This window comes from Arvicanthis niloticus, chromosome 13 (genome assembly GCF_011762505.2).
Source record: "Arvicanthis niloticus isolate mArvNil1 chromosome 13, mArvNil1.pat.X, whole genome shotgun sequence".
Taxonomy (NCBI): domain Eukaryota; kingdom Metazoa; phylum Chordata; class Mammalia; order Rodentia; family Muridae; genus Arvicanthis; species Arvicanthis niloticus.
The window spans coordinates 29,861,396-29,888,992 of NC_047670.1; the positions used below are offsets into that span (position 1 = coordinate 29,861,396).

Here is a 27,597-nt window from a genome sequence, read left to right on the forward strand (position 1 = left end):
TTTTTTTGTGCTGCAGTAACTACACTGTAAGTACCACACTGAATAAGAATGTATTCTTATTTCTCTATAGTGTCAATCTTTTTTCTCTATGTGTGGTAACCAGTTTAATTAGTGTCATTTGCTGTAGTTCTTTTACACATATATTCATCACATTTGTTCAAAAAGTTAGGATGGGAGATGAGCACCATTCTCTTGTTCCAGATTTGAGTACAAATGCTCTCAGTTGACTTCATGTAACATAATGTTTAATATACGTTTGTTGTACATAGACTTTTTGTTTATGGATGCCCTAACTACTCCCAATATCTCTAGAAGTTTTATCATGAAAGGGTATTTCAATTTTGTCAAATGTCTTTTCTGGATAATTACCTTAATTGAGATAATTATGTGGTTTCTGTCCTTAAGTTTGTTTGTATTATGCATGCACACTTATTGATTTGTATATAGTGAGCCAAAATTGTATAGGAAATACAATTTCTTTTTTCCCATTACTTTACAAAAATGAATATATTAAAAGAGGAAAAAGAGTATATCAAACTTTTACAAGCCATAATATTTATTCAAACATGGCAAAGGTATGAGTTCTTTTTTTTTCAATTAAGTATTTTATGCATATGAGTACACTGTACCTGTATTCAGACAGACTAGACGAGGGCATCAGGTCACATTACAGATGGTTGTAAGTTGCCATGTGATTGCGGGGAACTGAACTCAGAACCTCCAGAAGAGCAGCCAATACACTTAAACACTGACGCCACCTTTCCAGCCTGGTATGTGTTCTTTCTTTATTATATGATCATTTATTCTAAAGAAAATTCAAGTTATTAAAATGAGTACACTACAAGAACATTATTTTTTTTTTAAAAAAAGAAAGTCATAGGGATTCAATTAGGAACTAAAAATAAGTTTGAAAAATGAATGCCCTGAAGATGATCAACAAGATTTTTCAGCCATCTACCAGTAATAAAAATTTGTTAAAGGAAACTGTTCTTTTGTGGTTCACTAGATTCTTTTCTTTAAATTTAGGCAGAATTCTCAGCACAATCCAATGTTGATGTGTGAAAACTTAGAGATGTATACCCACAACTGTGTCTCATACAATGCTGTGGCAACATTTCCTCTCCAATTTTGTTGATGTATCAATCAATATTTTCTTTTCAATGAAATAGTTGCAGCCTGTTAGGAAGAAAAATAAAGTTCTTTGGTACTATTGAAATTTAAGTATGTATATTCTGGTATGCAAAGATATGAATATACAAAGGAGGGTTTACTTTGTTAAAATGTGCTTCTTGACTGTTTTCTGATGCTAAAACTTGATCTCAGCAAATCATGTATCCTCTTTGCAAAGAAGCCCTTTCCTAGGCTCTGCTCATAGAAAGAAAGAACCAGGAGAGAGTAAGAAGCACTTTTGATTTTTGTGTGGCTTTCTGTTCCCATCATGTTACTCTAAAAGTGGGTCTTGGGTTGTATGGACCAGATTCACTTAGTGAGGCCTTTTCTTCTCGGAACAACAACAACAAACCAAAAAAAACAAAATGAAACAAACAAATAAACAAACAAAAACCAGAGAAGACAGTCATATTAAAATCCAGAATCTCAATACTCCCTCGGGGATGTAAGGTAAAAGAAGAAAAATGCTTGTGCACTGACCACTGCTGTGTGCCAGCCAGTGTGCATTTCTTTCTCCTGGCCTTTGATAAGCTTCAAGACACCTGCTTAGCAACTACAGTATAACTGGACAGCAGCCTCACCTTCAGCTTTAGGCTTCATATCTGCAAGACCCTCTCTAAGCTCTCACATTCTCAAAATCTCAACTTTCCTTCTGTTATTTGCATCATTAGAGATGTATTTAATTTTTCAGTACCTCAATATCACCTTCTTGTCTTAATAACCTTATATTAAGTGATGTATCTAAAATTACTGTCATGTTTATACATGGACTGATGCAGTGAGTATAACTATAGTTTTATTATGCATGTGTATTACATAATTTCATATACACTGCAAGTATATTTATGTGTGTGTCTACAATATATATAATGCAAGTATTTGATGTATTACATATATATGATATTTTATTAGCAACAATTATACAATAGTATTAATAGATTTGTCTTAAGAACTGTAATTATGTTGTAGAACCATTATGGTTGAATTCTGCTAACAAAGTACACAGCAACAGCAAACTTCAAAATACTAGAAAGGCAAAAAAAAAAAAAAAAAAAAAAAAAACCACACGTGTGGAGGAGATGTGGGTATCTGCCTACATTTTCTGAATAGAAAGTTTTTAAATGAAATTTTTGTATAAGGTTTTATTTTTAAATTTTTTCTAATTTTATTTTTGAAATTATAATAATTTCTCACCATCTTTTATTTTTCTTCATCTGTCATCCACTTGCAAACATCTCCTTGCTATCTCTCCAAACTCATTACCCCTTTATAATTTTAAATGTACATACAACCTGTTTAATCCTGAATATTATCTATATATGTATATATATGCATATATGTATATGCATATATGTATATGCATATATGTATATGTATATGTATATGTATATGTATATGTATATAGATGTATCGGTTAGGACTAGATAATACCACATGGTCTCTAGTTTTCTGTATTTTATTGGCTGTGGTTTTTAATATGGTCTCCATTTGTTACAAAGAGGAGATTTATGAGAGGTGACAACTACACTTATCTGTGTTTATAAGAACAAATATTTATAACTTGGTTAGGATTTATGCTTGTTTAGTAAAGTGACACTTTTACATTCACCTCTAAAAATCCATGACTTTACTTGCCCCTGGATAGCTGGTTGGGTTTCTAGTAGTGGGCATGGCTTTCCCTCTTGTTGAGAAGGCCTTGGTATAAATAAATGTGCTATAGGTTACTACAAAGGCATGCATGCCACTTATGCACTCTTAGAGTTATTGTGTCATGCTGGTCATTGTGTGGTGCATAGGCTTCATGACTGAGTAGAACTGTTGTTGACTTCCTTGCCTTGGACCTGCATGGTACCTTCTGGTACCATGGATGCTAGTTCTGAGAACGTAGGCCTTCAGGTCAGATCCAGCCCAGAAGTTCTGGGTCCTAAAATGTATTTAGCAATAGAGACTTACTTTCCACCTCTATGGTAGCTGTAAGGGCAACTACAATAACCTATAATATTTAGGGAGTCATCTGGACAACTCAACAGCTCAAAAGTGGATTTTCATGCCTGGTATTGGGGTTTCTATTATTCTATGACTCTAAGAGGTAACTTTTTGAAAAAAAAATGAGCAGGACATAGTGATAGGTACCCACAATAACATTTCGGCAACTAAAGTAAAACAGAGCTTGAGGACATTCTGGACTATTTAATAAGATCTCAGTTATTGGTTTTTCAAAGAGATGTAAAATAGAAATCTAGGATCTTGTTACTTAAGAGTTGATATTAAGTAAAAAAGTTACTGTGTATTGGCTTCTGCTATAGATTAGGTAACTTCTGACATTATCCCAGGCACCTTGAGCACTAACTTAAGCAAGTAGGCTCTATTATTCTGTGTGACATATGATGCAACAAAAATGAAAAGACATTAAATTATTTCTCTTAAGTTGTGTATGTGTGTATATATATATTATATATATATATATATATATATATAATGTGTAATATGTAATATATACATATGTGCAAATACATGTATATATGTATATGCAGAAGCAGAGCTCAGATATGAAATAAGATTTATGTCTGAAAAGACTCAAGCATTATTAGAAGTAAAACTGTAAGGCATGCACTTGCATGTGAGAGATTGCAAAGAGTGCAAGTTCACATGATGTGAACAACTTTACAGTCTAATAAGAAAGCAAACCCAGGCAGCTCTTAGCACTTGGGCAGAATCCTACAAATCTCTGTTAAGATCAGACTTGTACTTCCATAGTGTGGGATAGACAGTGCTTCTGCCTCAAAGGGCAGTGTGGAAGTAACACTATTCACTTGACTGACTGGATACCAGCATGAAATACAGTGGGTTTTAAAGGGTAAGTTCTGTGAGATTTTAAATCATCTTCCTCTACTAGAAGATGAAAGTCATTATTGAGAACTCTGAACTGTGTCAAGCAGAAACATATAGTGACTTCTTCCTCAAGAAAAAATGATGAGAAGAGTAAATATGCAAGTCCCACTGAAGTGTTGTTGCTAGAAGAGAAGTGGGGAGAACACTTGTTAGTCCACGAGAACTCATTAAGTCATTCTCTGCCAGCATGTGTAAAGGGCATGAGCTCCACAATGTGGACTGGCCACTCCAGCACAGATTTTCATGGAAGCATGTCTAGAGTGAATGTGAGGAATTATTCCTTGCGGATACTTTAGAGACCTGTAGTATGAACATTGAACATTCCAGTTACCCTTTTAAAAAATATTAATATCTTATATTAGTCTCCAGTAGTCTCATAATGGATTAAGTCATTTATGCTTATGGTAACAAATAAACCCACAATTATAGGAGCTAAAACAACAAAGGCATTATTTCCTGCTCAGAATCTTCACAGAACTAGAAGGCTCCTAATGTTGACCTCCACGTAGTGACTTGGTGTTTCCAGCCTTCTTTAGCATTGTGATCCCATCATGCAGAGCATACTTTCCTAGTTCCCATGTAAGAAAGTTATGCGATGTCTTTAGTGTAGAATCCAGGCAATACATTTTCTTTCTATGCTCATGCTATTCTGGAAAAAGATGCTTTGCCCTGTTCCCACAGATGCTGAACCTCAAGCCAACACTAATTAACTACTTGAAAGGAGGCCATTGAATTTCGAATACAAAAAGCTGAGTCATCATAACTGTGGAAAATCAGCTTACTTTCTGATTATGTGATTTCACATCAACTAAAAATATATAAATAGTATATAATAAGGTTAAGAGTTGTGGTTATTTAGAAGAATCTTGATAAGAAACTCTTTTGCTCAAAGTCTAAATGCTATTAGGCTACACAGAACTCATTTCAAGTAGGCTTTTCTTTTATGAAAGAAAAAGTAGCATCAGTTGAATATCCAATACATTTCAGGGCCTTACATATATTCTTTCATATTATCATGTAAAAAATCCCATTTAACAAATGAGGGAATGAACATTTAGAAGAGTTTAATTACTTACCTGAGATGAATCACATAGTGGACAGCAGAGACAGAACCTAGTTGATTAAACATGTTATTAATCCAAGAGAAAACATATTTGATCTCAAAGCTACATTACTCCAGAAGAATTGGCTGCCTCTTGATACATATTATAATAGCATTTGACATTTAGAAAACAACGCAAAACAGGAAGGTTGTTTTATATTGACATTTAAATTAGCAAAAAATATGTCGCTAGGTAAATACAAAGTCTGGAAAATGTTTCTCAAATGCCATCCCATGATTGGAAGCTGCCTATGTGGGTCAAGAATCTTTAGCTTTGAACTAACATTGTATTGTGATGTTGATGGTAGGGGTGTGTGTGGGAGGGCTGTTCTTAACACTGTTCCCAATATGATGCTTCCAAGAATTGCTTTCAACTAAAAACTCGAAAATTATTGTGGTTTGGCTTATTCCTTTGCTTGACTGTATTCAGTTGTGTACCCATCAGCTAAACATAATCTTTTTGACAAAAATAATAAAGAACAATTGTTCCCATGTTCAAATGAAATTTTATTTTTCTCTTTCTACCATCACAATCTTATATGCCTGAATGATAAAGTCATGTATTATACCAGTGGTTTGGATGATGGCTTCCTGAGGTTACTATTATGATAGATGTTACATGCACAGAATTTATCTAAACTAAGTTGGTTATCCACTTTAATGTGGTTCTTCTCATATTTAAAGATCAGCTGTGAATTCTGAGTCACGACTATGCCTTTGCTCTGAGTCCCCTGAGCATTTTGACTGTGGAACCAGCTTTGTCCTTCAGTCATTTTAATGCACCATCAAGTCTGTGGCATCATCTGCATACAAGACACCTACACTCAGCACGGAATGATGAAGATAAAGACACTTTCTGAAGAAGTGTTTAGTCCCCGAGTAGAAAAATTATTATGATGTTCTACAATAACGGAACAGGGCAGTTCCCAAAATGGAGAGATGCTGTGTCCTGGGAGATGGTCTGAAGGCTGTGGAATCTTGCAAGAGTAAAAAGAGATTATGAGATTAGCAGTGGAGAAAGATTTGCTAATCTGCAGGAGGAAAAGACTTAAATGTCTTTCCCTACAGAGGACTGACTTTTTATTGTTGGCAAATCACAACTGGGAAAAAAATGTAAAACTTCCAAATGCAAGCTAGACTAATTTAATCCTAAGTTAACTTGAAGCAGTAGCAACAGAGAACATATTTTTATTTATAAAATCTTTCTCTAGACATTGATTTGGTAAGAGTGTGAAAAATCAGACAGATTTTCAACTTATAAAAGGAACAGCCCTTTGTAAGTGTTATTTTAATCGTATAATTTGGCATGTATACCTGCGAAATCCCAGATGGACTTTACAGGAGAGCACATGCCTCATGGACACATTCTTTCCTTCTTTTAAAATAGTTTCCAAGGAAATATTAATAAACTCCAAAGAGACCATTTAGTTATCAACAAGGCTCCCTCTCCCCATTCCTTGTTGTAGGGCCTGTAAGCAAACAAACTCATTAATTTCCTTTAAACCTCATGAGGTAGTGGCTCTTTGCTGGATTTCACATTCTCATTGTGTGTGTGTGTTGGGGTCCACACTAGCCCCACCTTGGGATGGCCAAAATAAATGTTGCAGCCCAGGCAAAATGTTGAGGCCCGGGCCGACCCACGTTTGGGCGGCCACTGTATCCCGGTCCAAGCTGCTGCTCCAGTCTGCGGGTCAAGGTTCAGCAAGAGCGAGGGTGAGGGCAGACTCAAAGAATGGAGACCAGACAGGGTGTGATTCAATCCCGTTTATTCTTCAGTCTCTCTTCCTCTAAGTGTCTCCTGTCTGATTCTCCCTCTATAGTCTCAATCTCTACTGTCTGATGTCTGGCTCTGTCTTCTATAGTCTGATGATGATCTGTTCTGTCTCTGCCTTTTATGTCTTACTTCTAAGCCACGCCTCTTGGTCACACCTTTAATCATGCCCTTAGGTCTTGTCTCTAATTCTGATCTCTATACTTCTAAGTCATACTCTTAAGTCACACACCTTTAATCTCACACACCTTTAATCTCACACACCTTTAATCTCACACACCTTTAATCTCACACACCTTTAATCTCACACACCTTTAATCTCAAGGTATCTAAACCAAGATTATCAGAGTGTGCTCAGCTGTTGTAGGCTATTGTAATCCAAATCTCATGTCAGGGTATATGGCTCAAGATGGCTGCAAAGCTGATAGCCGCTTTCTGCTAAAAGTCGGCCCCCAACATCTGTGTGTGTGTGTGTGTGTGTGTGTGTGTGTGTGTATGTGTGTGTGTGTGTGTGTGTAGCTTTTATCCACTGTGGTTCAAAGTTAGAAAAGGAAACTTGAAGGCAGTGGCAGGGAGTTGGGGAAATGACAGTGAAGAAATGTGGTAGAAAAGATTCTTAACCAGGAAGTGGGTTTTCTGTATGGTGAACCCCTGATGTGAGGGTGGGGGATCCTAAGTATGAACCTCACTGCTACCATCAGTTGCTAATGAACCTGGAACACCCAAGCACAAACACATCCTTTTCTCACCTGAGTGGCTAAATGATGAATGTAACCCCTACAACGCTGTCATTAGAAGAAACTGAAAAAAAAAGAATAGAACTTAGTGAAGGGCCTAGCATGAAGTATCTGGTAATTCCTTCTTCTGTTATTTCAAAATAGTCCAATATTCATCTAAAGTGTTTCCAGATAAACATGTCTCTTCAAGGTAGGAGGTCTGTTGAATATTCAATATTTCCTCACCTCAGGTTTCTTCTCCCATCTACCACCATTTTTGATATATTTTCCTGTAGCGATTCCTTCTTTAACATTTTTTTTCTCTTTAACTTAAAGGTCATTAGGAAGCATAGCATTTTTATAAATAGAAGGGAGTCTGTTTTTGTTGAATAAATATACTGAAATTCAAAGGTACTCTGCTTGTCCTAGAATCTTGAGATTGATGCAGAGCACCAAGCTGTTTGTCAAAGGGAGCACTTCTGTATGTAAATTTTCACTGGTTAAAAAATAGTTCAAGAACATGGAAATATGTCATAAGCACAAGTGTAGATTCACAGCTGTAGAACTTAGAATTCAAAGCTTCCTAAAAATATATCAAATCCAGTGTCCTAAAAGCTAAATCTGGAAGCCGTGAGTTTCTAGTGTGAACGCTAACAGTTACAATGAGCTACAAGATTTTCTCAAGGTTCAATGATATACAATTCAAAGACTCCCAATAGCCAAAGAAGAGATCAATAAAATGCTACATAGTACCAGAATTCAGGTGTGGGGTGGAAAGAGGTTTAGAAAGGAACAGGGCTGTATTTCCAAGGTGGAGCAGAGTAGACCACTGAAGCATTAGGGAGACTGAAGATACATTTCCTTTACCCCAAATGACTCTGGTATGGCTGTAAATCAGAAGTGACATGTCAGATAAGCCAGATGTCTTCATATTGATTCTTGTGAAACAGGCTCACTGTGTACTGATTAACTAGTCCAGTGAAAAGAAGATCTCTGATATCCAAGTTGTGTGATGCTCTTTTTTTTTTTTTTTTTTTTTTTCAGATAGATAACCAGCATGGAAGAACAGGATCATTATGGACTAAAGCATTCCAAATTATTGTGTTTAGGGAAGTAAGTTTGTGTGTGTGTGTGTGTGTGTGTGTGTGTGTGTGTGTGTGTGAATAGAGCTTTATTATTCCACCCAGTCTCTTCTTAAATCAGGGTGTTGCATTTCTATTACACTCTATAGTTATTCTTAAAAACTGTGGTAAGAAAGAAAAAAAGAACTGAGTTTGGCAAAGGTCACCCATTTGACAAAGGTGCAGATATTTCTGAAGTTAGTCAAAAAGTATAAGCCTAAGCAGGACCATTAAGAAAGAAAACGGGGTCCTCTTTTCTTGTCAACAATGGCTACTTGAGGATGCCAATATCCAATTTTCCAAACACAGAAAGAAAACCTTCGTAGAGCATGAAAGAATGAAGCCAAAGGCTTTAGAAGAATGAGAACAAATGGGAGATGATTAGTTCAGCTCATTGAAATGCCAATGATTGAGTCCTGGTAGCTTTGTTAGGTGAGGGAGAAAACAGGAGCAAGACCATGGATACAAAGAGCCACCCAAAGGCCCCACCATGGTGTGGTACAGACAGAACCAGTACCATGCTGTTTTAACTCAGAGCTTCTAAAACTGAGCTAAATAATTTTTTCTTCATAAGAGCAAATAGAATCAATAATAAACACAGTTAGAAAATGATAATCAATATATCTGACGATATAGATAAACTGGAGATCCTTTACCATCGATCTTCACATGGTGAGTCAATAAACTATTTTTCTAACTTCAATGGTCCAGATTGCTTATTTACATTTGTAGATGGGTATGTCATTTGCATGTCTGGTTTCATCAGCCAGCACAAAATCCCTGAAGTATATATCAGAAGTCTGGAGATAATTCTGTAGCTAGTTAACTGGTTTCATGTTCTTAAAAAATCATCTGCTGCTTCTGGAGCTTTGTTTGAGGGACACTGACTTTAATATTCTTTTAGTTCCCTTGAATGGTAATTTTAAAAAGATGCTAATATAAATCCTTGAGTCATTTCATTACTATATATGTAATATATAGTGATACTGACACTAAGCTATAAACATTTTAACATCAAAACTGTGATTATTTTTAATAGAAAAAATGCTCATAGTCAGAGGTAACAGATTGAAATAATCTGTTTATTTAAAACTTTATTTAAAACAAGGCACTACAAAATAATATACAGACTTGCATTCGTTTACACGTCCTTTGGGGAAGGCCATGGGAACTAAAAGAGAGAATGTAGTTGGTAGCAGTAGGTCACTGGGGATGGAACTTTGGGAGCTATTTCCATGGTTTCTTTGTGCTGAGCTCTCTGCTTCCTGTCGAATATGATGTGAGCAGCTGACCACATGTTTCTGCCAACATCATATACTGTGCATACTCAGAAATGATAATTCAAAAATGTATATATCATTTGCTCTGTAAGTTTTTTGTGTCAGATATTTGGTCACAGTGACAGAAAGATAACTAATCTAATACAGTGATTCTACTTCTTAGAAATCAGCCTAACTTTCATACAAAGAGCAACTCCATTTCTTTGTACCCTCACACTATACTGACTATATAATAATTACCTAATTACAATAATGCATTCAGGTGGAATAATCAAGCCTGTGCATAAACAAAACTCACTCAACCCCAACACATGAGATCAGAAGGACAGAAGCAAAACAGAGTACTGTCTATTCATTCAAGAGCCAAGTGCCATAGGCATTGATGCTTATACATTTTAGGAAAAGAGGGGCATGAGTTTATCCGTTATGGTGTTTCAGTCAAGGTTAGTTATAAGAGCTCTCACAGAAGGATTCGATGTTTTCTTCCTGTTAGCATATTGCTGAGAACATGTTAGAAACTGAGCTCATAGTCACTGAAGGAAACACTCTATGAACATCTCAAGGGCTTCCATCCTGAGCAAAGCCTTGCATTTTATCACTTAGGGTTAAAACAAAGAAGCATAAATTCTCTTTCTGGCTTTTGCTGAGCTTATGTGTAGCATAGCTGTATATTAATTAAGAATTGCATTGGGTTGTCAGTAACAGAGAACAGAACTAAAAGCATTTTTGCAAGTTATTTATTTTCTTGTGTTAACGGGGAAATTCAGAATTTATCAATCTTGGACTAGAGTAATCACTCTATGAATGTTTCAAACCCAGTCTCCTGCTGTTTCCCTATCATTATCCTTGAACTTCTTTACTACCTTTAAAGTTACTTATCTGGTTTTATTAATCAGATACTTTCACAGAGAGATAGAAATGGGTAGCAAAATGTCAATTGGTTCAAGGGGTTATAGAGGCCATGAAGTCCCAAATTCTATGGGCAGCAAGGCAAAAACAGCCAACATTAAGTATGAGTCTAAAACCCACTAGACTTCAGACACAAAAAGAGCTGATATCTTGCTTTGAGTCCAGAGGCAGTCCTATAATCATACGCCTTCTCAGCGAGGCAGAAGTAAGAAATTTGCTTTCACTCTTAAAACATCATCTCCTTTGTTCTGATCCCTTTTAGATTATTTGAGGGTAACCTACACAGGAGGAAAAGATTCTGCATTACCAATATTAGCTTTCATCTCATCCAAAAACATCTTTACGGATGTATCAGGAGTAATATCTGGTGAATATCCGGATATCCCATGGTTCAGGCAAGTTTTGGCACATTAAGTCAATCACTACATCAATCAAGTCAACTGGGGGAGCAAAACCCATTAGAAGCGTGTGCCAGATTGCAGGGAGAAGAAGGTTGCATTAAAGGGGCAGACTTGTCTGTGATTTCACGCCGTTTTGAGTTTTAGTCTACCTTCACGTAACTTTCTTTTTAGCACAGCAAGATAGAGAACCAATTTCATGGCTATAGAGCCCCAAATGAAAGCCAACAGAAATAAGTCTTGCCAACCATGAATCATTGTTATCCAGATAAAACCAGTATCCCATTATTAATGAAAAGGAGCAATTTGATTTCAAAAGGCTACTCGAAATTTCTTCCCCAGGAGTAACTGTAGCTAAGGTATGTACCATGGAATCTTCAGCTCCAGATTCTCCAAACTAACAGACATGCAGACATTCTTAGATAATTACATGGTAAGCTGGGGCAAAAGATACGGAATAGAGAGGAATGTCACCCTTCAACATGGGCCAGAGAGCGAACATAGACTAATTAAGAAAAAAAAACCCTCAGAATTTCAACACCGCTTTAACGATTTCAAAAGCTTCTTAATTGAACTGAGCTCTCAGATTTCTCAATTCAAGATTTAAAGGTGAGAGGCCACATTAGTGAAGGAGAAGACACAAGTGCCACGTCATCACATATTTCCCAGCATTCCCTTGAAGTGTAAGTTTGGCTCTGCTCACGTAACATCACATACATGGCCCAGAAAACAGAATGCCAAAGTTTCTAAACACCGTCGCCCCCAGAGTGTTGCACAGCTTGTGCGCCCCACTTCCTCCTCCCTGTGGCAGACTTGCTTGTTAATAAGCATGATTTTTATTCTTAACCTCACAGCAGGCCTTGTTTCACTGATCGCTAATTATTACCCCCTCTTTGTGGTGACACTCTCAACCCACAGCTCAGTTTCATATCCTAAAAAACCTGCGAAAATGCAACAACACCAGATTTTCTCGCTGACATCATCCTGCTTCTGGTGACAGATCTGAAGCCTGTGCATGTTAAATTTGGTGTTATAAAAAAAACTTTAGCTGGTGTTCAAACTGTCAGATATGCTGTGGAGGGCCCTGACTTGCTAGATGGGGCTTCTTGTTTTGACTATTATGGTTGATTTTTTTTCTCCTAAAACCTGTGAGATTTTAAATACATGGTTGGTGCTAATAGAATTTTCATCTTTCCTTGGGGTCAACAATTCCCGCCCTTTTGGGCACTCCTTTTGTTACTATGCTTTGTAATGTACTTTTTCTAAACCGTTTGGAGATATGGCAGGGATTTATTTTCAATTTTAGGTTTTTTTTTTTTTTTTTTTTTTTTAAAGGCTCTTGACAATACTGTCTGGTCAAAGACACCTTGGGATATAGTAAGACCAGGATTGTGAATGTCTGCTCTGCTCTCGGAGGAAATAGAATCATCCCTTTATTATCTAAATAGAAAAGATTTTGAAATCGTAGATTATCTAAAAAGTCTCCAAAGGCATTGCTAATTGTTTTCCCCAATGAAGAATTTGGAAAAGATAATTGTTCCCTGATGGAGAGTTGATTAACATCATAGCAAATCCTGGCTGGGGAAGGGGCTCCTACTTACTTTTCACATTTTACATCCTTCTTTATATGGGAAAAAAGAAAAGAAGAATAGAACACACACATACACACACACACACACACACACACACACACATGTATATACCTATAGCTATACATATACTTTAGGCTTTGAGGTACAGGTTGAGAGAGAAATGTAGTATCATGTAATACATGACATCACCTGTAATAACTATGGCAATATATAGTAATCAAGAGATTTCTAAACTGCTATGAGGGACCCCTTAGCTAAGCAAAATATGTTATAGGACTTCTAGGAGAGACCATGGTTGTGGTAACCTTAATAAGAAAAAAAGGGAAAGAGAGAGGCAGGGGCACGATTGTGAATTTTGTTACTTTTCATTTTGCTACTAGAATTATAGGCAAATCAGTGTTTATTAAAAGAGGTTAAAAAGGTCACTGTCCCTTCTGGTCAAAATATATGTTTTAGTGATTCTTGTAGTCTTAAGTCTCTCTAGAGAAGGAAGAAGATGCTTTGGGATTTCGAATCTTACAATAATTTTCCATTAAAGTATGTAGTCTTTCACTTGTATATACTCTTCTCTATCACAACTGAAGATCATAAAAAGGAAGGAGGGACTTGAGCTGTGTTAAATACTACTCTCTATATACATGAGTACAATCCTATGACCTTGAGAAGGTATTGACTATCACTACTGAGATTTATATAATGAAGATATATTTATTTTTTGTCCTACGTATCACATGGGTGGAGTTAAGGGAAGAAAGATCATCTGACAGTTTGTTCTCTGCTTACAGGCCTCATTGGTAAGTCTGGTTACTATTAAGGCTCCAGTAGCCCTATGACCAGTGTTACAAACTTACAAAACCATTTTCTAGAGAATGAGGAGCTCCAACCATAGCAAAACAAAACACCAGGAGTGCCATTATTTTCCCAGTGGCTGGGACCATGCAAAGTCCAGACATCAACGAAGCATTTACATTGCTTTAATTATCTCACTAGTCCTTATACTGATGAGCATGTCCAGATATCAGGCTAGAATTACTTTAAAGAAATGCAGGGATGAAGCAGTCACCATGAAGGCATCCATGGACACAGGTGGATACATAGTCACAAGCAGAAAAGCATACGGAGCACAGTTATGGAAATGTACACATTTTGCTGTGGTTTTACACAGAGAATGCTGAGAGCCCAGCTTGCATTAAGTCATGAGAAAACTTCCTTGACAAGACCATATTGAGAGAGAATCTTAAGGTAAAATTAGCTATTGAAAACACCCAAGTATACCAGGGATACTGTATTATCCCAGGAAGACACAAAGTGAGAAGGTGAGAAACTGCAGTGGGTAATGAGGTTGGAGGGGAGTTATGTGAAAACCACACTAGTGATTCTTACTACATCTCACCCCTCATGAACCAGGGTGGGGTCTAACTGTGGGTGGTGGGTCATAGCGGGTGTCAGGAAATCTTACAGGACTGCTTGCTACCAAGCTAGGAACAAATGATCTCAACATATTTAGGAGGTTCTATTGCAACTTCATGCTTTTTTTTTTCAAATCATACAGCTGAGATATACTGTTGTTTAAATTTTAGATAGACAGCTTTTCAGAGTTGACCTAGAATAATAATGACTTTCATATCTTCTCTCATATGTATTCTCCCCCAAACCAGCCAGGATAAATCGCATAAGGGACAAAACCAACCAACCAACCAAACAAACAAACAAAACCTATCATTTCTGTACATCTGAGGGTCAGAAAAGAAAATGCTATGACCTACTGGAAAGTATTGGAAAAACCAGGGAAAGTTTTAGCTAGTGTAATGATTAAGTAATGTGAAATTAAACATAGACGTAATCCTCTAATAAAAACTCTAACCATGAGTTACAAAACGCTGCAAACAAATTGAAGATCTGGCACATTCACACACTGGCCAACAGAGAATCAACAAAGGAGGGAACCCACCACCCACAGCTAGACCCCACCCTGGATCATGAGGGGTGAGATGTAGTAAGAATCACTGGTGTGGTTTTCACATAATTCCCCTCCGGCCTCATTACCCACTGCAGCACCAAAGCAGCATGTTAAGAAAGCAATGCTTCCACTCAAGTTTGGGGGGTAAGGTTATTTACAGCAGCATGGGCAACTCATCAATGAATGCACCTCCACCAAGGAAAGGACTGCTTTTGCTCACACAGGCAACCCTAGTTAAAGTCACTGGGCCACAATTACACACATAAGGTAGGGACGTAGGAGACAGACTTTGGCAGAGTTTCAACAGCCAAAGCAAGGGGATATAAGACTTGGTGACAGAAGTGGAAAGGACTAAACTTCATGTTAGAAACTATCAAACATGAGAGACAATATAGTTTACAGAAAGGAAAGCCATTTTTCTGCAGGGAAACTAGTCAATTTAGAAACAAATACTTCTGGGTACTTAAAAAGGAAAAGCAAAGAAGGAGAAATTTGAAATATGTGTATGTGTGTGTGTGAAAGAGGGTGAAGGAGAGGGGAAGGGAAGGGGGAGGGAGGAGAGGCAGAGGAGAGGGGAGAGGGGAGAGGGGAGAGGGGAGAGGGGAGAGGGGAGAGGGGAGAGGGGAGAGGGGAGAGGGGAGAGGGGAGAGGGGAGAGGGGAGAGGGGAGAGGGGAGAGGGGAGAGGGGAGAGAGGGGAGAGGGGAGAAAGGAAAGAGGGGAGAGAGGGGTCGAGGGGGCGAGGGGGAGAGGGGGAGAGGGGCGAGAGGGGGACGAGTGGGAGAGGGGGAAGAGGGGAGAGAGGGGGAAGGGAGAGGGGGGAGAGAGTATTGGGGAGAGAGTAAATAGTGGGGAGAGAGTGAGTAGTGGGGAGAGAGAGAGTAGGAGTAGTGGGGAGAGAGAGAGTAGTGGAGAGAGAAAGAGTAGTGGGGGAAAGAGAGTGAGTAGTGGGGAGAGAGTGAGTAGTGGGGAGAGAGTAGGAGTAGTGGGGAGAGAAAGAATAGTGGGGAGAGAGAGAGTAGTGGGAGAGAGAGAGTGAGTAGTGGGGAGAGAGTGAGTAGTGGGGAGAGAGGAGAGTGGGGAGAGAGGAGAGTGGGGAGAGAGTGGGGAGAGAGTGGAGTGGGGAGAGAGAAGGGGGAGAGAGGGGAGAAAGGAGAGGGGAGAGGGGAGAGAGGGGAGAGAGGGGAGGAGGGGAGGAGGGGAGGAGGGGAGGAGGGGAGGAGGGGAGGAGGGGAGGAGGGGAGGAGGGGAGGAGGGGAGAGGGAGAGGGAGGAGAGAGGAGGGAGAGGGAGGAGGGAGAAGGGAGAGGGAGAAGGGGGAGGGAGAAGAGGGTGGGGAGGGGTGAGGAAGGGGAGAGGGAGGGGGAGGGGGAGGGAGGAGAAGGGGGAGGGGAGGGAGGGGGAGGGGGGAGAGGGAGAGGGGAGAGAGGGGGAGAGGGGGAGAAGAGGGGAGAGGGGGGAGAGAGGAGGAAGAGGAAGGGAGAGAGGGGGAGAGGGGGGAGGGAGAGGGAGGAAGGGAGATGGGGGAGGGAGAGGGAGAGGGCGAGGGAGAGAGAGGGAGGGAGAGAGAGAGGGAGGGAAAGAGAAAGGGAGGGAGAGGGAGAGAAGGAGAGAGGGAGAGGGAGGGAGGAGAGAGGGAGAGAGGGAGGGAGAGAGGGAGGGAGAGAGGGAGGGAGGGAGGGAGGGAGGGAGGGAGGGAGGGAGACGGGGAGAGGGAGAGGGGGAGGGAGAGGAATATGTGTAGGAAAACAAGTACTCCACACACAAGAATAGCAGAGTTGGACAGGTAAGATGGTTCATTGGGTAAAGATATTTGCTGTCAAGCCTCAATGACCTAAGTTTGATCCCCAGGCTGTCTCCACCACAGAAAGATAGAAAGAAATATAATTTAAAAAAAAATTCCGTCATTGGCTACAGAAACTAACGTTAATACCAGCTGAAGGCAATCTTGAGCTACAAGCCTAGTTATGTTTCTAGAACTAATTGCTATATTCGCATACAAAGGCTAATTCTAATCTAGGAAAGTAGATATTTTGAAAATAAAAATATTTATTTTGAAAAGAAAATTATAGGTGACAATCATGTAAAATTAGGCTAAAAAATGAGCAAAATGAGTTTTTTTAAATGCAGCTAAAAATTTTTACACAATTTTCAGTGTGGTGACACAGATCTTTAGTCTCAGCACTCCTGCTGAGTTTGTTTAGCATGGGTCCTGTGTATATGATTTCAGGACTAAACCCTTTATATAGGATAACCAAGAACTGAGGTCATCCCTGGAGAAGCTAATTCTCTCTCCCCACAGTCTTTGGTTGCCTGGAATTCTTGGTCTTCAGTGGGATTCAGTGAGTGAGATTTCCTCCTTCTAAATTATTCTGTTTATTGATTTTAATGTTGCAAATTACTTTAATGGGAACATACTGAAATAAAATTTAATGAGGACCACTTTGACAATCAAGATAATGAAAACAGGGCAGAGAAGGACATAGTGTTTAGAGATGGAACTGACAGAGGGAAGGAAAATGAATTTATAAATAACTGGGGTCTCCAGAGCACAGCTTTTTGTACCATAATCCAAGAATATTTTCCAGATATAAGACATGTTTCCATACACTGGAATTATTGGAAAGACCCATTAATGAATTCCAACCTGAAGTCCATTAATAAATTAGATATCTCCAAGATATGTTGGGATGAGAGTTGTATTTTTTTAAGTTCCCATGACCTACAAAACAGAATAAAAACAAACCCCACATACAAAAGATATTCAAATTACCATAATATCTCTACAGGATATCTCTACAGAAACATGAAAAGATAGACAAAAGTGACTCAACTTTTTATTTTAGCTCAAAAAATTAAGATGTAAGCAATCTATTTCTTATGTGTCCATGTTGTCCTTCAAGTATTCATGTTATAGGTATAGTCAAGTCAAGGAATATTGTACAAGTTCTTTATACAAATAGTTTTGAGGCTAAATTTCATTCAATTGAAAAAAATATCGGGAAACATTTTGAAAGAGAGAAATGAGAAGTAGGACTAGTTAGAGCTATTAATAATTGAAAATTAAATAAGAGCAAAAGTAATGGAGGACATTTTTAATTTCCTAGTGTGTAGGCAACTGTCAGGATCAAATAAGTCTTTCTAGGTAGCAGATATAAAAAGCAATAAAACAGCATTCACATTATCTGATGAAAGCTATGCCATCACTCAGTCTTCCTCCAATGATTGACAGGAGAGTGCAGAAGCCCAGCCCCACTTCTAGGAGCATAAGATACTGAAGATTCCTTTCCTCCTTTAAGCATTCTGTGTCATTGACAGAGACCTTCCCAGGGTGTGAATCACAGCATAATTTCTCTTACTACACAATCCTGCTCTCTTCTTTTCAAAAGATTTTGATTTTTAAAAAAGGTGCCTGCTCATGTACATAATGTGATAATTTCAATTTTTGCATCTACACCCTAGGTAATATAATCTTTAGTGTTTTACAAGAAATATCTTGCAGACAACAAGAACATTTTTGTAGCTTGAGAACACTCTTGTCAGCTGGCTGTCAATAAGGACCAAATTCACAGTGGTAACTCGACTACAAAATTAGTTTCAGTGTTTTATTGGTTGACAAGAGTCCATTAATTACGAAGTTATTAGGAATTTGAGCATAATAAAGGAGATAGAAACTTTAAAGTATAAAACTGAGTAGCTATTGTTGAAGTATTTCTAAGCTTCACTGATAGTGTGGAAAAGACATAATTATCAAATCCTTGTTGCTAATCATCACATAAAATCTAAATGTGAATCTTAGAAAGCCTGCTTGGTAGCATAACAAAGACTTTCTCTACCTCTGGGGAGTACTGAAAGCTTCGATTCAAGTTTAGCGTTTAGGCATGGGAACAGCTCATATAAAAAGATTCAACTTTCAACGACAAGTGAGAAATATGAGTCGATGGATCTGAAAACCTTGAATGCTCTAACCACTAGAAATAGTCACCTTCTCCTACTACCGAAGCTCCCTACCTCCCCTTCATCTTGGAGAAAGTGGCAGGGCCAGGGGAGAAAATAAGAATCCTGTAAGGCAAAGGACACTGTCAATAGGACAAAACGGCAACCAACAGATTGGGAAACAATCTTTGCCAATCTTACATCCGATACAGGGCTAATATCCAGTATATACAAATACAAGAAGTTAGACTCCAGAGAATCAAATAGCCCTATTTAAAAATGAGGTACAGAGCTAACTAAAGAATTCTCAACTGAGGAATATTGAATGGCTGAGAAGCACCTAATGAAAAGTTCAACATCCTTAGTCATCAGGGAAATGTAAATCAAACAAAACAAAAATAAACCCTGAGATTCCACCTCAAACCATTCAGAATGGCTAAGATCAAAAACTCAGGTGACAGCAGATGCTGGTGAGAATGTTGAGAAAGAGGAACACACCTCCATTGTTGGTGGGATTGCAAGCTGGTACAATCACTCTGGAAATCAGTCTGGCAGTTCCTCAAAAAATTGGACACAGTATTATCTGAGGACCGAGCTATATCACTCCTGGGCATATACCCAAAAGATTCCCCAACATAGAACAAAAACACATGCTTCAGTATGTTCATAGCAGTATTATTTATCATAGCCAGCAGCTGGAAAGAACCCAGGTGTCCTTCAACAAAGGAATGGATACAGAAAATGTGGTTCATTAACACAATCGAATACTACCCAACTATAAAAAACAGAGACTTCATGAAAATGGATGAAACTAGAAAATATCATCCTGAGTAAGGTAACCCAATCACAAAAGAACACACATGGTATGCACTCACTGATAAGTGAATATTAACCCAAAAGCTTGGAATACCCTAGATACAGTTCACAGACTACATGGAGCTCAAGAAGATGGAAGACCAAAGTGTGGATGCTTCCCTTCTTAGAAGGGAAAACAAAATAATCACAGGAGGAAATATGGAAACAAAGTATGGAGCAGAGACTGAAGGAAAGGCCATCCAGAGACTGCCTCACCTGGGGATCTATCCCATATACAGTCAACAAACCCAGACACTATTGTGGATGCCAAGAAGTGCATGCTGGCAGGAGCCTGATATAACTGTCTTGAGAGGCTCTGCCAGAGCCTAATAAATATACAGGTGGATGCTCACAGCCAACCATTGAACTGAACACTGGGTCCCCAATGGAGCAATTAGATAAAGGACTAAAGAAGCTGAAGGGGTTTACAACCTCACAGGAAGAACAACAATATCAACCAACCCGATTCCCCATAGGTCCCAGGGTCTAAAGCATCAACTAAAGAGTACACACATGGAGGGACCCATAGCTCCAGCCACATATGTAGCAGAGGATGGCCTTGTCAGGCATCAGTGGGAGGAGAGACCCTTGGTCCGGTGAAGGCTTGATGCCCCAGTGTAGAGGAATATGAGGGAGGGGAAGTGGAAGTGGGTGGGTGTGTGGGAAAGAATGCAGGGGGAGGGGGATGGAATAGGAGGATTGGGGGGGGGGGAGACCAGAAAGGGGATAACATTTGTAATGTAAATAAAGAAAATATCTAAGAAAGAGAGAGAGGGAGAGAGAGAAGAAAGAAAGAAAGAAAGAAAGAAAGAAAGAAAGAAAGAAAGAAAGAAAGAAAGAGAATATACACAATAGTAGCTCAAAAGTATCTGGTTAGAAAAAGTACCACATCTTTCCAAAAGAAGGTATTTGGCTTCTTCCCAGTATGTGTACCACCCATGACATTTTATTCCCCTCATTTTTTGACTACTAGAACAACTAGAGTTGAATCATCCTTCAGGTTCACTGAAAGCATTTTATGCTTGGGAAAGGAGAAGAGTGACTCCTTCTCTTAGCATTCACTACTTCACAACATGAACTGTAAGAGTTTACCCAAGACTGGGATTGGAAGGTGTCTTACAAAGACCAAGGAAAACAAACCTGGACAAAAGGAGTTCTTTCATGTGGGAGCACTCTTCTCAGATACAGAGTTTAACATCCTGACCAACAACCGGAAGGTGATGCAAACACAATTTAGATGATAACTAGGAGCATGGCAAAAAAAAAAAAAACAAAAAAAACAACAACAACAAAAACAACAACAACAACAAAAACAACAACAACAACAACAAAAACACAACAACAACAAAAAAACACAACAAAAAAAACCAAACCAAACCAAAAAAAAAACCCCAAAACCTTGACTCATATGAAGTGAAGGACAAATTTAGAAGATTAATGGCAGATGGGAGAAGAAAAAAAAAAAGACTCCAAGATTGGTGATTGATTGCATAAACTTGGACAGTTTCTAAACTAAGTTACCACATACAACTGCCCATCATCACACCAATACATAATTATATTTCTAGATCAAATAAGACTATAGTGACAATGTGACATCACTAGACAGTCTTAATGTGTTTTTCAAATTAGAATGATAACTGACCCTTGAACCTCCAACCAATAATCGCCTCTACAGCAAAGATTCTAGGACATCAATAGGCTTAAGAATCACATAGGAAGCTTGTTAAAACATAGATTCAGATTTCAGAAGTTGGGTAGTTTGAACCCTGCGCATATGCATTCATAACAAATTCATGGGTTGTACTTTATGTTACCAATTGAAGCGCCTACTGAGGAACACATCCTGTAGTATATCACTGAGATTCCCAAATGTCCAAATTATTCTCACTCTACTCTGTAACAAGTAAGTCCTTTCCAAGTATATGTTTTAAAATCTCTTGCAGTGTTTATTTGCTCCGAGAAACAAACTTTGGATGTTCTTGCTACTAAATCTTAAGCTCAGAAAATTTCTTCTATGGATGCTATGCTTAGGCATTAGTGTCTTATATCAAATTTAGAACTGCCTTCTCGGATTATTGGCTCCAAGAGTTACTCGAAAGGCTATTTTCTCTGGCCATATACCTATCACCTGTATGGGTAGGACTAAGTGGGTACAGAACCACTGTTCCCTTCGCATCTCTCTGCCCCTCTTGGACTAGAGTACAGTCATTTTATTTCTTTTTAATTTCATGCCAGTATCCCAGAGCTCCTGTTGCCTTTCTTCTTGGTTAAGATGCCCTTCAGTGGGCTAGGGTGACTATTTAAAAATATTTCAGTAACTTTTAATATTGTGGGAAAAGTCTAACTCCCTATAGATTTTTATGTTTAGAAATCTAGTCTTCGTACCTAGAGAAAGCCCTTCTCACTTGTAATATTCAGCTAATGCTGGATTAAGTAGAAGGCAAATTCTTAGGGGCATGCACTTATAGGCTCAACCATATCCACTCAAAATTAGCGTTCATGAAACTCTAAGCCCAGCATTTCATAGTAAGAATACTTTTTGAAAATTTCTAATGAAATGATAAAGGTGAAATGAGGTCACAGAGATAAGGCATAATCCAATATGATTGGTATTCTTGTAAGAACAGACTAGGACAGAAATGTGTGCATATGAAGGAAATACTATGTAAATATCCAATGAGAAGAGAGCCAATCCACCTGCAAGCCAAGATGAGAGAACTCAGAGAAAAATGAAAATCACTATCACCTTAATCCCACATTCTAGCCTCTGTTAGTATAGGAATATAAGGTCCTATCACCCAAACCACCCATGCTGTGGTAGTTTCTATGGCATCCTTAGTAAATGTTAACTAATCTAAGCATTTCATTCTTGGTTTTGCAAGCTGGTTGTGGGTAGTTTACCAGAGTACAGCTGGACTTACTATGCATTGGCCAAAATTTGACTGATCTATGTTAGACAAACAATGGCTTACCTAGGAGATTCTAATTGCAGTTTTAAGCTAATAATCAGCCAGTTAGTTCTCTATGTGTCTCTCAGATTCTCTATACCAGAGGTTAGCTAAGACATGTTCTTCACATGCTGAGCCAGAACTCAAGAAAAGAAGCTAAGACCTACTATAAAACATAAGGCCCAGTGCTATACTAATAAAAAGGATCTTAATAATGTTTCCATAAAAGTATATATATGTTAATATGGTATATTCCTAGAGAAATGTATCAATAAGGTGTCAGATAGAGAAATACATCATTCATTTTGAACACCAATATTTAAAGAAAGTAGTAAATCAAACAACATTTGAATAACTGAAGTAAAATTTCCTGGAGTTGATTAACACTGAATTGTAATTGAAAGAGAAAATGGTTACAGAAAAGATGAAAGAGTGAATGAATGGTCCTAAATAGCTGTGTTACACAGCAAAGGTGTAGGTGATGCTGAGGTTTGCATTGTGCTCGCTCGGCTAAAGCTAAATCCTTTTCATGATCTACACAATCCACCTCTCACTCAGAAACAACTTCCTCAGAGGAGTAGAATCTTCAAAGAACAAATATTCTCAGATGAAGAGTGATGATTCATGAGATGACTTCTGAGGAGACTGTCAGAAATAAAATTCTCAGGAGAGAGAGAGAGAGAGAGAGAGAGAGAGAGAGAGAGAGAGAGAGAGAGAGAGAGAGATTAAAAGAAGTCGTCACATTTATTCACTGTTGACCACTCACCTGGGGCTGCTTCCAGACAATAAATACTCTGAAAAGCAGGGGAAGGTATATGAAAATGAGAAGCTGGCAGTTAACTGGACAAGCATACTAAAGGAGAGTTTGTGTAGAACTGGTATGTAAGAAACAATTTTTACTTCAATAACCTCTAATGTTTGGGACCTTCTAGAATCTTCTCCAGGTGAGATTGTTATAGCTGTACAGTTTAAAGTGTCTTATGTCATCCCACTCTGACTCATCCATTAGATTTTAACAACATCATAGTTTATTGCTGAATGGTTAAAGTGGCTACTCTTGCCCTAGACTGATCTCTGAAAATTTTACTTGGCCAACATAGTCACAAGATTTTGGAATTGGAAGTGCACATTGGTCTCCTTCTGCACAGAGTGAAGAATTTTATGCAGTTTTGTCCTGGCAAGACCTTATTACAATCTAGGATTGCTAGGTTTCAACTGTCCTAATGATATGACCCTTTAATACAATGCCTCATGTTATAGTGACATTCCACTATAAAATTATATTTTTTGCTACTTTATAACTGTACTTTTGCTACGGTTGTGAATTGTAATGTAAAGATCTGATATGCTGGATATTTGATATGTGACCCCCCAAAGGGTTGATAACTGCTGTTTTAGAAGACCAGAGTTATGAAAGAGGTGGTATTCAATACCTAGGAAATTAATTGATTAAATTAAACATTAAAAGCATTATGTAATGAGTTACATATGGGCTGACTGTAATATCAGGCATTTTAGAAAATAGTTATGTTAGTTATATACCAACCCTGTTAGTAGTTCTCCTCTGTTTCTCAAGTTTTAAGAGGCAAGTAGTTACTGTTACAGTGGCTCCGAACTCTAACTTTACCTCCAAGCCCAGTATTTTGTTAACAGTCTTAGACCTTGATTGTTGAGTCAAACCTTGAGATCTCTTCCCTCTCCTACAAAGTCTAGAAAACAAAGAGCTCAGGCATTCAGTGCAAGCCTTTCTCTGTGTTCTGATGTCTGCAATACAATAGCTTCTCTAACAATTTAAGCTCTAGAAGTCTTTCTTCCTAAGAAATTCCCAATGCTGGGTTCAGGTGAGGTCAAGGTTAATGTGCAGAGGAGATGCACATTATTCATATGCACATGTACAGTCAGAATTTATTGAATAATCATCACAGGAGAGTTTCTGTTTATCAACATAAACAATAATATCATCATGAATACTATCATAGTGACTAAGGCCACAATGTGAGAGACACAGAACAAAATAATTTCAAGTAGACTTGAAGGAGGAAAGGTTTCCTGGGGGAAGCATAAGGAAAGGAATTCCAAGAGAGTTTCTGTTACTAACAGTTGATAGTTATCAAGTGCTTTCTATAGGTTCTATGTTATTGCAAGAGCCTTATATATGTGTATTGTATTCATTCAATGCAAGGCCATGGGACAGGAAACACTTTTGTATCATTTTTTTTTTATAAATGAGAAAATAGGAAATTAAAGAGGCCCCATCCTCTGCCCATGATGCTATAGATAGCAACGGGTAGTTTCCATTGTAATCTTGGTCCTCTTAACTTCAAATAAAACATTCCCCCAAATAATCATAGTCCCCTTCTGATTTAAAGTAAGGAACTAATGATGTTAAACATGAAATGTCAAGGAGGTGTGACAGTTTAGAAAAATAAGTAATGAGCTAGAAGTAGAATTAGCTCAGTGATGGGGCACTTGCCTGGAATATACCAGGCCATGGATTCAATTCTACACAAATGAATGAATGAATGAGTAAAATAACAGCATACTTAGTGGCTTCCAAGAAGACATAAAGAGATACAATAATAGAGTTACTACCATCTTTCTAGAAAGCTGCCATTCATTGTTAGGTTTTAGATTTCATTTTAGAGATTTGATTGCCCAATATTCCATCATGTTTAGAAACACTTTTGTGCAAAATGAGACTGAGTCTGGGCTGTGCTCTGTATAGTATATTGGGAATACTGACCCTACTTACTATGGAAATTTGCACAAAGTTTGACTGCCTAACCATCCCATGAGGAACACAACTTGGAATATGATGAAAAGTGTGGTTACAGAGCAGGGTCATGTGTGGTGCGCCAGCTGAGGTTCATCCCACCTGAGAAGTGACCTTTGAAGGGTGAGATGGAATTTTTCATAGAAATGGACAGAGAAGAAAAGTTTGTGGCAAAAGTAACCATAGGCTTAGATTAAAAAAAAAAAAAAAACTATTTTACTTAGGGTTCTTAAACACTTCAATCTTCTTTCTAACCCACTGACCAGAGGAAGGGAGAAAAGAAGGTTATCAGGAAAAGGGTGTTATGGACCTGTTTAGAAGTAGTTTCTCGGGATGATTTCACTCTTTGTTGTCAGGAAACCAGCAGTTTAGTTCAATAACAAACACCAATCAAACACCAATCACAAAACAATAGTGATGATATAATCCAGCAGAATCAGCAAGACTCCACCTAATTGGCACAGTGGCCAGAATTAGCCAGAATACCACAAGAAGTTCTTCGGCACATTTCTCTCTATGAAGTAAAGACCAATGAAGATGAGTGGAGGCCAGCAAAAACAGTGAAGACCCAACAAGACCAGTGAAGCATTGCACAGAGTACCAATGCAAGAGAGTCCTTTTACTATTCGTGGGGTTCTATTTTTTCTAAACATCATACACCCTTTCAAGTGTCTGGTTTTAGCAAAATGTCCCACACCCTCTCAAAAGACAGCTTCAGAAAAACATCAGATGTCACATCTGAGTTGTTAAAGAAACCAGAAATTTCACTTCAAGTAACAGTAGGAAAACAGTGCTCAAGGAAGAGGACACATTCCACACCATATAGAAGAAAGTAGTTTCACATTACCTAGATACTTTGGAAATGCTCACTTAAGAAAGATAAGGAAGATGCCACACAAGGGAGCACTTTTTCTTTTTTTCCTTTTCTAGACTTACTAGAAATCACCTCTTTTTTTTTTTCTTTTGTCAATATCAATAACTTGTGTCATGTCTCAGCACAGCCTGCTCAAGGATTCAGGATTATTATCCTGGCATTGATATCTGGTATAGTGCTGAGATGGTTTCTTGAAGGTTGTACAAGGTAATAGACTCCATACAGTAAATGCAATGGAGATGCTGAGAATGCTAGACAGAATGTTCAAAAGGCCAAAGGGCTACGAGGAATTGAGAATGTTAGAATAGGCTTAAAAGTTGAGAATAGTCAACACTATGAACTACATACTGGAAGAAACTACAGATACTGCCTTATGGGGGTTTTAATAAAGGATTTAATGATGATGGAGAGGCAATATGAGAAGCTCAGGGAAGGGTTGTATCTATTGCCATGGCAGCCAAATACATGACTTTGGTTTGTTTTCTATTGGAGGACTATGAAATCATGTCAAATAACAAAGGCCAAGTGACTGCAGTTAACCTTCAGAGGCAAGGTAGATGTAATTATCAGATCGGAAAGGGCCAGAGAGCAGCCAAATTAATTTGACCTCAAAGGATCTACAAAATTATTAGAATGTCCCAGGAAACAAGATAGGTGGACAACCATAAGACTATTGTTCAACTTGATTTAATATAATCTCTTCCCCCGACACTTCACCAAAATCAAGAGCTAACTGTTGTCTAATAAGACAATAGTAAACTTGATGCCATTCATTCAATTTCTGGCTCCAAATTAATTTATAAATCCAGAACTGTTTTTTCCTCTTTTTTTTTCATTTAAAAATGTATTCTCTCATACAATGCATATCAATGCAGCCTTCTTTCTCTCCAGTCCTCCATGTTGCCTCCTCCCCTCTCTTTTCCCCCAGATCTACCCCTACTCTGTTTCCCCTCAGAAAAGATCAGGCTTCCCAGGAATATCAACTGGACATGGCTTAACAAGTTACATCAAGAATAGGCACAAACCCTCATACCAAGGCTGAACAAAGTAACCCAGTAGGAAGAAAAGAGGCCCAAGAGCAGGCAAGAGTCTGAGAAAACCTCCACTTTCTCCCACTGTTAGCAGTTCCATAAGAACACTAAGTTCTACAACCATAAAATGTGTTCAGAAGACTTATCTCAGATCCATACATGCTCCCTGATTGCCCCTTTTGACTGTGAGCCCCTATAAGCCCTCGTTAGCAGATTTTGTGGGCAATGTTTTTGTGGTGTCCTTGGCCCTTTGCCTCATATAATCCTTC

At 38.4% G+C, this 27,597-nt stretch overlaps 1 long non-coding RNA gene across 1 annotated transcript in view; it reads right to left on the minus strand.

The window, feature by feature from the left end:
* Positions 1 to 590: 590 nt before the first annotated feature.
* Positions 591 to 27,597, minus strand: part of LOC143434206 (uncharacterized) — a 48,995-nt gene continuing 21,988 nt past the window's right edge. The window contains exons 2-5 of the long non-coding RNA XR_013103547.1: positions 23,205 to 23,295; positions 7,685 to 7,736; positions 5,139 to 5,175; positions 591 to 1,176 (exon numbers count right to left, since the gene is read on the minus strand). This is a non-coding gene — a long non-coding RNA (uncharacterized LOC143434206). The remainder of the gene's footprint in view (positions 1,177 to 5,138; positions 5,176 to 7,684; positions 7,737 to 23,204; positions 23,296 to 27,597) is intronic.